The sequence below is a fragment of the Camelus dromedarius genome, chromosome 26, assembly GCF_036321535.1.
Source record: "Camelus dromedarius isolate mCamDro1 chromosome 26, mCamDro1.pat, whole genome shotgun sequence".
NCBI classification, from domain to species: domain Eukaryota; kingdom Metazoa; phylum Chordata; class Mammalia; order Artiodactyla; family Camelidae; genus Camelus; species Camelus dromedarius.
The window spans coordinates 27,043,519-27,055,856 of record NC_087461.1 but is presented as its reverse complement, the minus strand read 5'-3'; the positions used below and the strand labels follow the sequence as shown (position 1 = coordinate 27,055,856).

At 54.5% G+C, this 12,338-nt stretch overlaps 1 protein-coding gene across 1 annotated transcript in view; it reads right to left on the bottom strand.

The window, feature by feature from the left end:
* The window catches only part of CCNY (cyclin Y), a 53,332-nt gene that overhangs the window by 33,971 nt on the left and 7,023 nt on the right, over window positions 1-12,338 (bottom strand). The gene's annotated exons all lie outside the window — the stretch shown is intronic.

Below are 12,338 nucleotides of genomic sequence, written 5' to 3'. Positions count from 1 at the left end.
ACAATATAGTCCAAGTCCCAAATGTTCAGTGTTTAAGCCTCCCATGAGGCAAATAACCACAGCATATTTTAGGAGGTCAAGGGGGTGCTCTGGTTACCTTCTAACAGGGCTTCCCCAAACCTTTTCTTATGAGAGTAAAGGGCACTAAGCAGATAACACAGAACATCCAGTAATGAGTTCATAAAACAGGAAATACTTGGAAGTAAAAGTGCCCACTGTCTGCAACTTATTCTCAGATGGCTCACGGGAAAAAAATGTATGTAAGAAGGAAAAAGAGTAATAAAGCAGATGTGGCAAAATGTTAACTACCAGCGAAGCTGGTTCTTCTCTTCCAACCTTCCTACAGGGCTGGAGCTGTTCACAATGGAAGAGTGGAGAACACACGCCAACTGGCTCACTGCCCAGGGGAACCCGGCTCAGGGTGGGAGCCTCCCGGGCACAGGCCTCTTCTCACCCCTGGCCCCCAAGCCTGCCTCCTGCAGACCTGCGGGGCAGGGGGCCCTCCCCCCCACACACCTTCACCCTCCCTAGAGTGCGGCCTCTGTCTCCTCCCCAAATCTGCCACCACAGCAGCTCTGATCAGACCCTGGCTTTGCTGGAGAGGCGTGGCTACTGCTCCTGCTTCTTGGCTCCATGCAAGTGTCTTCCTCTGACCCTCACACCTTCCTATTTCACACAAGACGCACTCCTGCCCCAACTCCTGTCAGTTCCCAGCACGCTGCCTTGAGCAGGACCCTGAGGACCCCGTCAAGTGAGGTCCACCCCAGGTGAGGGGGGCAGGGGCAGCGCTGCCCCTGGAATCGGACTCCAACCCACCTGCTCTCCTTAGCCACACTCGCCTCCCCTGCAATTTCAACTTCTTGGTTCCACTCCTGCCAAACGCTAACTTTTAAGGCTGCTTCTCTGCTGACCTCCAGACCGAGGCCGCCAGCCGTTCAGGGCAGCTCCATCCAGTGATCCAGACACGGACTCTCCTACCACCAAAACACACTTAACCCCACGCTGGGTCCAGTGGTCCTGCAGGTCACTGTGCTGTCCAAAGCACCGATTCTAGAAACTCCCTGCAGTTCCCCTATCCTCAAGAGTCCAGTCCACAGTCACTGCCCTTTCAACTGCACGCAGAGGTCCCTGTCTCATGACAGTCAGGGTGCCCACCACTCGAACCTGAGTCCCCACCATGTCACCTGGACCACAGCGGTGCACTCCTAACTCAGCTCTGCACCGCCAGCCGCCTCCACCCAAATCCCGCCTCCACACTGCTTTATGAGGATTATCCCTGAAAAGCACAAATCTAACTTGCAAGAACTGTAAACAGTATATACTCAGTGATGGAGGAAATTACACAATACTAGGTCATGACCCCGCCCCACAGTTTCCTGAGGGTCTTGGCATCAGTCCTCATGGGGGCCGACACCCCCTAAACTCCATCACTTGTGCCCTATGTTCCAAGTGTGACGGTATCTTCTACCCCCACTCCCCCATCAGCTTGCTTCACATCCTGTTCTCTGAATGGTTTCCCTTGGCTAAAAAGTCCTCTTCCTCCAGGCAAAGCCCTATTTACAGTCAGCTAAAACTAGGTTCAAACGTCAGGTCCCACAGAGAGACCCTAACTCCCACCCAAGCTCCTCCCCACAAGCAGCTCCTGTGTGACTCTGGCCTTTGAGTCATAAAGCCACCTCTCTCCCCACACTACAGGCTGATCATCTGTGAGTTAATTTTATGTCCCTTTAACAACTCACACTGCTTAACATCAAGGCCACCGACCATGAACTCTGCATTTATTCTCCTACATCTACGTCTGTGTCTCCCACTTGCACAAGCTGACATCCCCCAGGTGGTCAGCAGACGTTCTCCAGCGGGGCCTCGAGAGGAAGCGCATCAGGCTTTGGGGGCCCACGGTCCCCACAGCAGCGACTTGACTCTGCATCCCGGAGCAGAAGCGGCCAGAGCCAACAGTCAGTGATGGTGCGGCTTTGTTCCGATGAGGTTTTGCCTGTAAAACAGGCAACCAGCAGCAGTGCATCCTGCTGCAGGCTGATTTCCGCCTCAGGACAGCTCTCCCGGGCCTGGAAAGCCTGCCTGAGCTCTGTTCCGCTGACACCGTCTGATCCAGTGCCTTTGCTCAGAGAGCTCAGGCAGTCTCGCTAAACTGGTCCCCCGACATTCAGCCTCTGCCGCCCAGAATTCCTAACGACCTCTGGGCACAAGAGCCCTCTCACCCACTGACCACCGGAAACCCCTGCAGGACAACAGGCCCCGACGGCAAGGTCTGCAAAGGCCCCGCCCCAGGACTTGCCCTCCGCGTCCGGGGCAATACTGATGCCCTCTCTGCCGGCCATGGAGCTGACGGGCCCGAGAGTGCTGGTCTCGCAGGCTCAATGACCCTTCCAGCCCGTGGGTTAAGCCGCATACACTTTCACATTGCTCGATGCAGATTTTAAAACTATTGTTCAAAATTTACTTTCTTTATAATTGTTCCACCACTTAAAATTTTTTCTACTGAAAACCGTAAATGGAAACTTTCCCTTTCATATATTCTTTTACAAGGTTGGGCATTCTCCTTAGTGCTTTAAGCCCTAAAGCCAAGTTTGTTTTCCAGAGAAACACATTTTCCTTCTCCTTAACTTTACAGTGAGTCACTAACTGAAACTGACTTTATTAAAAGCAGAATCGACACTTTAAAATGAGATACAACAGATAAAAACTCTTACCAAGTTTATGCTAATAACCCGCTGCTTTTCCATTTAAAGCCTGATTCCTGAGCTAAAGGCACACTCGCAGAGCTCTGGAATTAAGAACGCAGGAAGTGCCCACAATGCAGACACATGGGAGAGAAGCTCAGTGGGACCACCCGAGGCCACACACACGCAGCAGCTGGGAAAGCTCTCACTCCTCTGGCCACTGTCCCTTCCCAAGTGACAGTCATTTCAAACAAGACTGTTCCTGCTTCTCTGCTAACAATAGTCTAAAAGCCAGCTTGTCCCCCAGTCACAATGGCCCCATTCTGCAGCAGGGCAGAGCGGGCGTGTTGTGAAGGGGCCCCACTCCGTCCTGCCGCAGAGCCCACCCGAGCCACGACCTTCCCTGCAGGCGCGGACAGGCCTGCGACACAAGCCCATCTTTCAAAGGATTGGATGTCACAGGGCAGGGCCTTTCTCAGGCTGTTATAACCGTGGCACTTGGAAATCAGAGTTCAGTCCCTATATTAAATTTCTACTGCTAGAATTCATGTCCCTTCAGGATGAGGGATGTCTGCAAAATTGACATTTTCAGAGATGTCACATTTCAAGCAATTAAGTCACCCTAACTTTAAAATACCCCTTTCTTTAATAAAAAAAGGAGGGGGGGAGAAAATGCCTTTCTCGTGAACGTTTCCACCTTTCACTGCCTGTTACAGGCCTGGTCTTATCTTGCATTTCTAGCAAATGGGGTCTCGTCAGGGAGGTGCTGCTGCCAACACAGCATGAACTCTGGACCAGCAATCACAACCCCTTGCTGGAGAACAAGCACAGCTGATTCCTCAACAGCCCACAGCGAGACAGCAGAAGTGCACCCGCCACAGACACGAACCAAAATGAGGTGCAAACAGGGATACAGCAACGCTACGTGAAGACCCAGACACACTTCTGCTGTGTTAACCTGTAAGTCAGACGCTCCCTCCAGCAGCACGGTTAACACGTGTCACTGACAAGCAAGCACATGTTGCAGAACGTCCAGGAGAAGTGCAGAGTGCGCTGGCTGGGACGGCCCCGCCCTCAATCACATGCCCTTTGACCTTGCAATTCACGTCCAGCTGCATCACTTCTACTCTTAGGGTCTGTTTTTCCATGAGCTGGAAATCCCTTTTCTCAAGGAGATGCTCCAAGGTTCGAATGTTCAAAACCTGGATGCCGCGGGCCGGGGTCTAGGACACAGGCACAAGCTGTGCTCGGAACCCTCCAGCCTGTCCTGGGACACGCGGGCGAGGAGCACCAGGGGAAGGCATGGGGAGGAAGGGTGGGCACAGGGTGGCAGCCCAGCCCCACAGGCTTCCAAGAGGCCGTCCTCCTGGAGCCCGGCCAGGCCAGCCCGCGTATGTCTGGTCCGCAGTGGCTTCTGCGGCACCTGGCAGAGCCAAGCAGCTGACACGCAGACCACGCGGCCCTGTCTGCAAGTCTACTGGCCATGGTCCAGAGCCAAGGCAAGTGGCCAACGCTGGACGTCCGTGTGTGGGAATCATCTGGATAAGGACGTGGAGGTGTCACCCCTTCAGGGCTCCGTTGAGACCCGTCTAACTGGTCTCCAACTCTGACTCGCTTCTCCCCGGGCATCTCCCCCCTGCCCTGTCGTCTTAAACCCAGTCAGTGGCTGCTCACTGCTCCTGGGGTAAATACCAAAGGATCACCACCCCTACACACCTGGCTTCACACGGCCCTGCCCACCTCTCCGGGTTCCCCCTCCACCACCCTACCCCAGGCTCCGGTTCCGGCCCCACTGGCCTCTGGCAGCTCTGGCACAAAGCCTCCCTCCACTCACTGGTGCCCCCAGGCCCCCCTAGGCGGTGCGGTTCACTGCCACAGCTCAGAGTGCACCTGGCACGCACGTCAGCTCTGCTCTAACACACCTCCCCGTCCCAGCTGGAACCATCATACAAGCAGCAACAGCATGTTTTTTCAACTTTTTAGCCCAATGCCTGGCATCCAGCAAGCCCATAATAAACGGCTACTAAACGAATAACAGGCTAACATATAATCAGACAGAATGTGCTAACGTGTGTACAGAAACAATGAGCCCATCAACAGAGGTGGTCTAGCCTACGCTCCACAAACTGTGACAGCGACCCCCCTCACCTTCACAAGGAACTGGCGGGTGTCCTACCAAAAGAAGGGACGTCAGATCCCAGCCGAGGGGCCCCTGCCAGGACGCAGCGCAGGGCTGAGTCCCCGCACACAGGCAGCCGTTAGCACGTGGTCCGCCGTCTTCCTTAAATCTCAATGAAGGATGTAACCTGAGCCGAGATTTCAGCCCGTCTCACCAAGGCCCGACAGCCTCCTGCCAACACGCTGCCTTGCTCCTGGCAAATCCTAGACGCTGGTCTCAATAACCTCGTAACCTGTGTTATTACTACATACACGGTTCCAGGGGTCACAGGCAGTCTCCCCTGGGTACACTTCAAGAGCGCGTCTGTGTACCAATAAACGTTAGCACGTTCAGTAACGTTTACGGAGCACTTACTACGCGCCAGGCGTCACACCAGGGGCCCTACATGCATTACTTCAGTTACTTCTCACCGCCAGGCTCTTTCAGGAACATTCTACCATGGTACCCACTTTAGAATGGGGAAACTGAGGGCTGGAAGGCTGTGTCGCTTGCCCACGGCTACCCACGGGTGTGGGAGCAGCTACAGACCCACGTCTCGGCCACGCAGCCTCCATCACCCTTCCCCAACTTCACCGGACCTCTGCAGCCGGCCTGCAGGGGCTCAGCCAGGGCTTAAAAAGAAAAACTTTGTTTCAGTTTTTTTTAAGAAGAGAAAGCACAGTCATTAGCTTCATTAGCCTTTCCACGCCAGGGCAGGCCCTGGCCACACACGGCGCCAGAGCAGTGGGTGGATCCGGAGAGCTGTCTCCACCGTAGAGTGAACCTGCAGGCTGGACGTAACCACACATGCATCAGAGAGGGGGGTGAAAACTACGAAGAGTAATGCAGTCTCTTCTGGAAGTGGCTTCTCCGACTGCACCCTTGCTGGCCTGGGAGGATGCACGCGCCCAAGCACAAGTATTTTACGTCTGTATCTGCACGACGGAAACGCATTGCTGCGCGTGGAAGCAGTGACACCGGCCCTCAGCTCACACGGCTGACCCTCGTCCACTCACTCCTCGTACACCTTCACTCCGTCTGCTTTTAAGAAGGCAGCTTCACTCAGGTACTGTGCACACAATTAAACGCACACCCATTCTGAGTGTACACTTCAATGAGTTCTGACAAGTTTACCCACCACGTGACCACCACAATCAAGGTAGTCTGCCCACCCCCGCCCCACACACAGGCAGGCCCCATCTGCTGTCACTCCAACCGGGACCCGTCTCCTGTAGACTGTCACACAAACGGGCACAGAGCATCCTGCTCCTGCCCGCCCTTCTCACCACGCACCGCTCTGTAAACGCTGCATTGAAAGGTGTGCCGGCTGCTCTGTCTGCTGGAGGAGAGCTTTGTTCCATGATCCACCGGGCACGCGGCGAGGCGGGTTCAAACCACCCTTACAGGTGCGTGCGTGTGACAACAGCTAAGCCCGAGCCCAGGGCCCACCTGGAGCGGGCTGCCGGCCCTGGTACCAAGGCAGGCTGAAGGGACCAGGCCCAGGAAATACTGGTTCTCAGCGAAACCAGGCAGACTCCCCTGGGCCCTGGCTGCTGCAAACAGGCCCCGAGTGGCAGCAGGTCCTCAGGTCTCTCTGGAATCGTGTTAAGCTTCACTTCCATCTTCATTTTATGTTTCAGCCTCAGTTTTCCATTTCCCTTCCTTCCCTTTTCAATGTATGGTATCTTACCATGCGTGTAGGCGGGAAATAGATGTGAGAGTGGGACCGTGACCGTCCCTCGGACGGCCCTTCCCCCCGAGTGCATTCTGGGCAGCGGTGCTCACCCAGCTGCACGCGAGACCCATGGAGGAGCTTGGGAAATGCTGATGCCCGGGCCCCCCAGTGCTGGGACACAGGCTGCAGGGCCGGGCGGGGAACCCACTGTGCAGCACCCGGGCAGTGTGCTGCCCCCGCCCCGCTGCCACAACAGACCCCACCGCGGCCCCAGTCCCTCATCCAAGATCTTAATGCCTCAGTCACTGCAGGTACCAGCTGCGTCCTAGGACAAACTCTAAGCCGTGTCAGGTGGCTTGAGCAGCGGGTTTTCAATGATGCTTAGTGAATTCGAGACAGGGTCCAGAGCATTTAATTCCCACCGTCAAGCCCTAAGATGTTACAGGAACCCCACTTCTGCTCTGCATAAGGAGCAGACACACTTTCCAAGAGGGCCCCGATGTGTCTTAGAAATGTTTTCTAACAGCTGTGGTTCCATCGTCCGGGCCAAGACAGGAAGCCCCAGGGACATGATGGCTTCTCCTCGTCTCAGCTCAACCCAGTAATTACACAGTGGCCGCACAGCCCGCGGTGCCCCCGGCGGGTGAACCGGACTCCTTCCTCAGAGCAAACCGCAGTCCCCTCCACCAGCGCGCTCATCCACGCAGCAACGGCCGTCCACGATGCTGTGCCGAGGTGCAGGCATTCCGGAAAGATTCCTGGCCTCAAGTTAACGTTTCATTTTTGAGACAAAGAGTTCCAGGAAGATGGATATCAGCTTTAAGGTCAGCGCAACCACTGGCTCAGCACGAGAAAATTTCCAGGTTAACACTTTACTATAACACATTGTTAAAGAAATTTGAAGAGCACTGTACTGCACAAAATCCTGCCTTCCTAAACAGAGTATTTTAAACAGTGTTTGCCCATTCTTTTTTTTTTTTTTTTGAGGGGGACGTAATTAGATTTATTCATTTATTTATTTTTAAAGGAAGTGCTGGGGGTTGAACCCAGAACTCCGTGTGCACTAGGCGTGCGCCCTGCTCCTGAGCTACACCCTGCCCCCCATTCAGCCTGTTCTGGATGCCTGTCCAAAGTCACCGTGATCTACCCCCAGAGACCGCGTATTAACAGAGAAGCAGCCACTGAGGTACGCTGGGATATTTGCACCAACACACAGTGCAGCTTGACTTGTGGTGGTTTATAAGGCGCTGGTTTATCTCTCTGTATTTTTGCTGTCTCCTTCATTATCAGACCAATAGCCAGCTGCCAGCTGGGAAAGCAGGTGACTCAGCACATCTGTGGAGAAGGTTTCAGAGCTAAGGCCTCAGGACCTTTGCAGAAACAGAGGAAAACGCGTCCCTGCCCGTCTACTCAGATGCACTATGGGACAAGGCTCTGCTGATGCTCTCGGGTGCTGGGTGGTCTCAGGCCACCACTCGGACACCCTTCTGAGATGCTGAGAACGCCGGGAGAGAGGACGAGGGAGCGAGCGCTCTGGGAGCCAGAGCTCGGCAGACTCGCAGGGGGTCATTCCCCACAATTCCAACACCATCACTCACACCCGAGAGCTTGCAGGGCTCCAGGCGCATTAACTCGCCCAACCCACACAGCTACCCCGGAGGAGCCGGGGCTGCTCCCCACGCCAGGTTGGTCAGGACCGAGCCTAGTGCGGCACGGGACAGGCAGCAGGACGGCCGCCCTGCCCCGGGGGGGGGGTGGGGCTCGGAGCCAGCAGGGCCGCCCTCCTCCACCACCACTTGCTACTCGTGACTGCTATTAGTTGCCTGGAAAAGCGACCACTCACTGGAGTTCAGAAAAAGCCAACCTGAGAATCTTCAAAGGATCATGTCTCTGATGGAATTCTGGTATTTTTAATCATTTACCTGATGGGGCTACGGCCGGTAACCCAGGCATGAAGGCAGGCCAAAGCTCTTCTTGGACACAAGTTTCCCTGCATGGTGCTCAAAGGACTCAGGCAAGACACCAAGCTGAGAACTCTGTGGCCACCAACACCCTCGGGGGGAAGCTCCTTGATAGAACGGCAGCTTGCAGCGCACCCAAGTACCTGCTGCCTGTCACCCACGCCCTCAGTACACGTGCCCCTCCCCCAGAAAGCCTCTCTCGGCAGACAATGACTGAATAAATGAAAGAAGACTATCTGTGGAAAGCTGAACTGAATGGAGGGCAAACACCACGCCTGCGGCAGGCCAGTCTTACTTTGGGAGGCCGAGGGAGGCGGGGCGCTCGGCACTTCACAAAGCAGGCCCAGAACAGAGGTTCACAAATCTGGGGCTTCTTCATCCCGTTCGTTAAAGCAGTCACTGCAGATGACTGAGCACCACCTAACGAAGCCTGAAGTCAGCTTCAGAGATTGCAATTAGGTGAAAGCAAACACTGTTTTATTGTGCTTTTAGAGAAAACTGTTGTAAGGGCGTTTACTCTAGCCAGACATTAAATGAGTCAACATTTTTTAACAGATAAAGTAAAGGGAAAGAAACATGCTCAAAAGATAAAACTGGATGTTAAAAGGTATTTTGTTTGGAATGGAAAAATTCTCTATCCCTTTAACTCTTAAGTTAAAAAAAAAAAAGCTTTGCTTTGTCCCAAACAATGAAAAGTGAGAAGTCTCTTTCTGGGCCCCATCCATTATAAACCAGAACTGGCTAACGGCAAACATAAACTAGCATTCCTCCCAAGTTAATAACAGTTCTCAACTGTTTCATTATGAACATAATAACTGACATTTTCTGAACGGCTATTAGGTGCTAAGCACCTGGCTTCTTACATTGAATCTTCTCAAATGCCTGAGTCAGAGGAAGAAACAGATCAGAGAAGTGAGGAAGCCTGTTCGAAGCCAGGACCCCAGATCTGATCTAACCCAGGCTCTTTGCTAAATGCGACGTCTGCCAGGTTGAGGTGTGGCTGTGCTCATGTGAGTGGGCTAACCCACCTGGGGACCAGGGGCAGGGGAGACGATTCCAGAGCAGAGGAACCAAGACCCAGCCGGCTGCGTGACGCAGAGGTTACGGAAGGCCTCGGAGCCAGCTCTCAGTCCAGCCCGGGTCCTCAGTAGCCAGACCAGCGGGGACAGGGCCCACCCACCCCACGCCTCTGTGGTCCCACGTGCACACAGGCACGTGAAGGCAGCACCTTTGACTGAGGGGGGGCTGCATCTCCCAGGACAGGCACAGTGTCCAGCTTAGAGCAGGGGGACGACTCAGACCCCAGGCACTGGCCATCGTGTGGACCAGGACAGAGGGCGGCCAGGCAGGGAGAAGACAGAAGGCGGGCATCCTGCATGAGGACAAGTTACTGCACCCACAGCAGTGGGACAGGGCGCCGAACAGCAGCAGTGCAGTCTGGGAAAGCAGACCAAAGGGGCAAGGAGAGGAGTCCCGGACAAGAGCCCCGGCGCTCCCGGCGGGCAAGCAAGCTCTGGCCGCCACGCTGGAGGGGAGAGCACAGGAAGGGCTCCCGGGTCAGACCGGAGGCACTGGCCCCACAGTAAAGCAGGGGATACGAGCTGGGGCTGAGTTGGGGGGGCAGCACATGACACCCACGCAAGATTAACGGTGCCTCTGCTCTGCCCCGCAGCATGGGGACGGGGATTTCCAGAGACGAGAACGTCGCTGAACGCCCGTGAGACCAGGAATGCCAAGGAAGGAAGGAGTTTCCTCTCCCCACACGCGGCCCGAGAAAGAAAAGCCGAGAAGAGCACGGGAGTGGGCCTCCCGGAGGGGCCTGTCAGGCGCCCATGGGGCTGCACACCCATCCTCGGCCGGGCCCTCCGGACTCTGGCCCGCACCCAGGACGCAGCCCCAGCATGGAGCAGGCACCAGGGCAACACGGCCTGGCTCATTTTAGATGACAGGCCCATCCACCCAGCAGGCTGCTCACGGAGAATCAGACAGAAAAGAGTAAGAAACGAGCATATGGATGTGCATGCCTGCCTAGGGCATGACGCGGGACACCAGACGCTGACACAGCGGGACTAAGCGTCAATTTAAAAAAAATTACATGGAAATGCTCACGTGTACACTTGGCCACGGCGAGCTCGGGTCTGCGGTGTGACTTGAATTAGGACGCAGTGACACACTGCTCCCCTCAACCAAGGAAGACCTGGAAATGCGAATTCAGACGCATTTTCATCTAGACGCCAAGTCCATGGTTAAGAATCTCTCCACTCACACTCGGCTAAGTCTGACAGCAAAGCTGCAGCGTGAGGGCTGGTGGTTTTTTGTTTTTTTTTTTTTAAAGTTTCCTTAGCATTCAGTTTCTATTTTTAGGTGAGACTTTGTTTTTATTTTCAAATGAGATTCTGCATTATGATGGTGATTTTCCTCATGATCCATTATCAGAGACCCCACATTCCACTCTCCAGAATCCCCATCACAGGTGTGGGTTTCACCCCATTCACATCGCACTCCAGACACTGTCATCTTTTCTTAAACCTCAAACTGAAGACGTGCCAGAAGAGTGGGTGTAAAGTCACCAGAAGCTGCCTGTGTGGGTCAGGGCATAAAGCACCCTCACGGCAGCTTCACACCTTCCCGAGAAGCCAGTGGCCTCCGTGAGAAAGGCCCAGAACACCCGGGAGAACCCAGACCCTCGAGCTGGCCCCTCCCCACCAGGGCCCCGTAGCCAGCCTCACTGCACACAAGGCAGACAGAACCAGAGCCTTCTTCCCACAGGCGGACACGCACTGCGCGGGCACTGCTGTGCACACTCCCACCCACGAACAAGGGACTCGGGATGCAGCTTCTCTACAGAGCAAAGCGGGTCACGTGAAAATGTCTGGGATATACATACAAGACAGTGCTCCCACGAGCTTCTCTGTACAAGAGAGCCTGGGAAACACCGGCAAGACAGGCCAGCGCCCCAGTTAAGAGCGAGGGGAAACCAAGGACAGAGGTCTTCCTGGAGAGAAAAACAGAACTGAGCAAGGAAGAACTCACTCATCTGCAGGACCAAATAATGACAGCCTATTCCTTTTTTCTTTTAATTAGGAAGTTTGTCTAGGAATCGGGAACCAGCCAACCTACTTCCTAACTTCAGCAGGGGGAAGCCAGCTGAAACAATGCTGTCAGAAGGCATTAGAACCTACAGCGTTACATACATAACATATATAACAAAAATATATTCATGTTTATACACACGAATGACTAAGGACGACACTGAAGTGGGCGCTGTGTCTATCAGGCTTAGTTCTGGACGGTCTCCAAATCAGCACTTGGATCACTCGACCCCGATTTAATGCCTCAAACACATGGCAAAGCACGGCACGGTCCCACGTGACCCAGTTCTCCCTTCCGCCCCAGCGCTGCGCCCACGCACCCGAGGCACCCACCCACGTTGGTCACTCCCACAGGGTCCCAGGGTCTCCTCCTCCCCTCTCCTGTGGGAGCCCATGACTGGGTTAACAAATTGTAACAGACCCCAGCTGCCTGTCACCTTTAAGAAGAACAAATGTGCTTAGTAACCGCTTTGCTAGTAGGCACCTGTGCGTCCACACTCCTGTCTCCTTGCTGTAAAAGTGGAGACAATGCCTTGCTTGCACAGTTGAGGCTTCAGATAGCACTCTGCTCCTTGCACAGCAAGGACCCAGGCCCTCAGGTATAGACGCAGGGCGTGCCTGCTGTTAGATGGTCTGTTATCCCCCAGACGAGGGACTGGCTGGTCCAGCGGTCGTCTTTGTAATTAACATATCTGAAGAATATACCTTGTTCCCCCTCTCCCCATGACTTCCCTAAAGGTAAACTAAGCCTTTGTACTCACTGTGGATTCT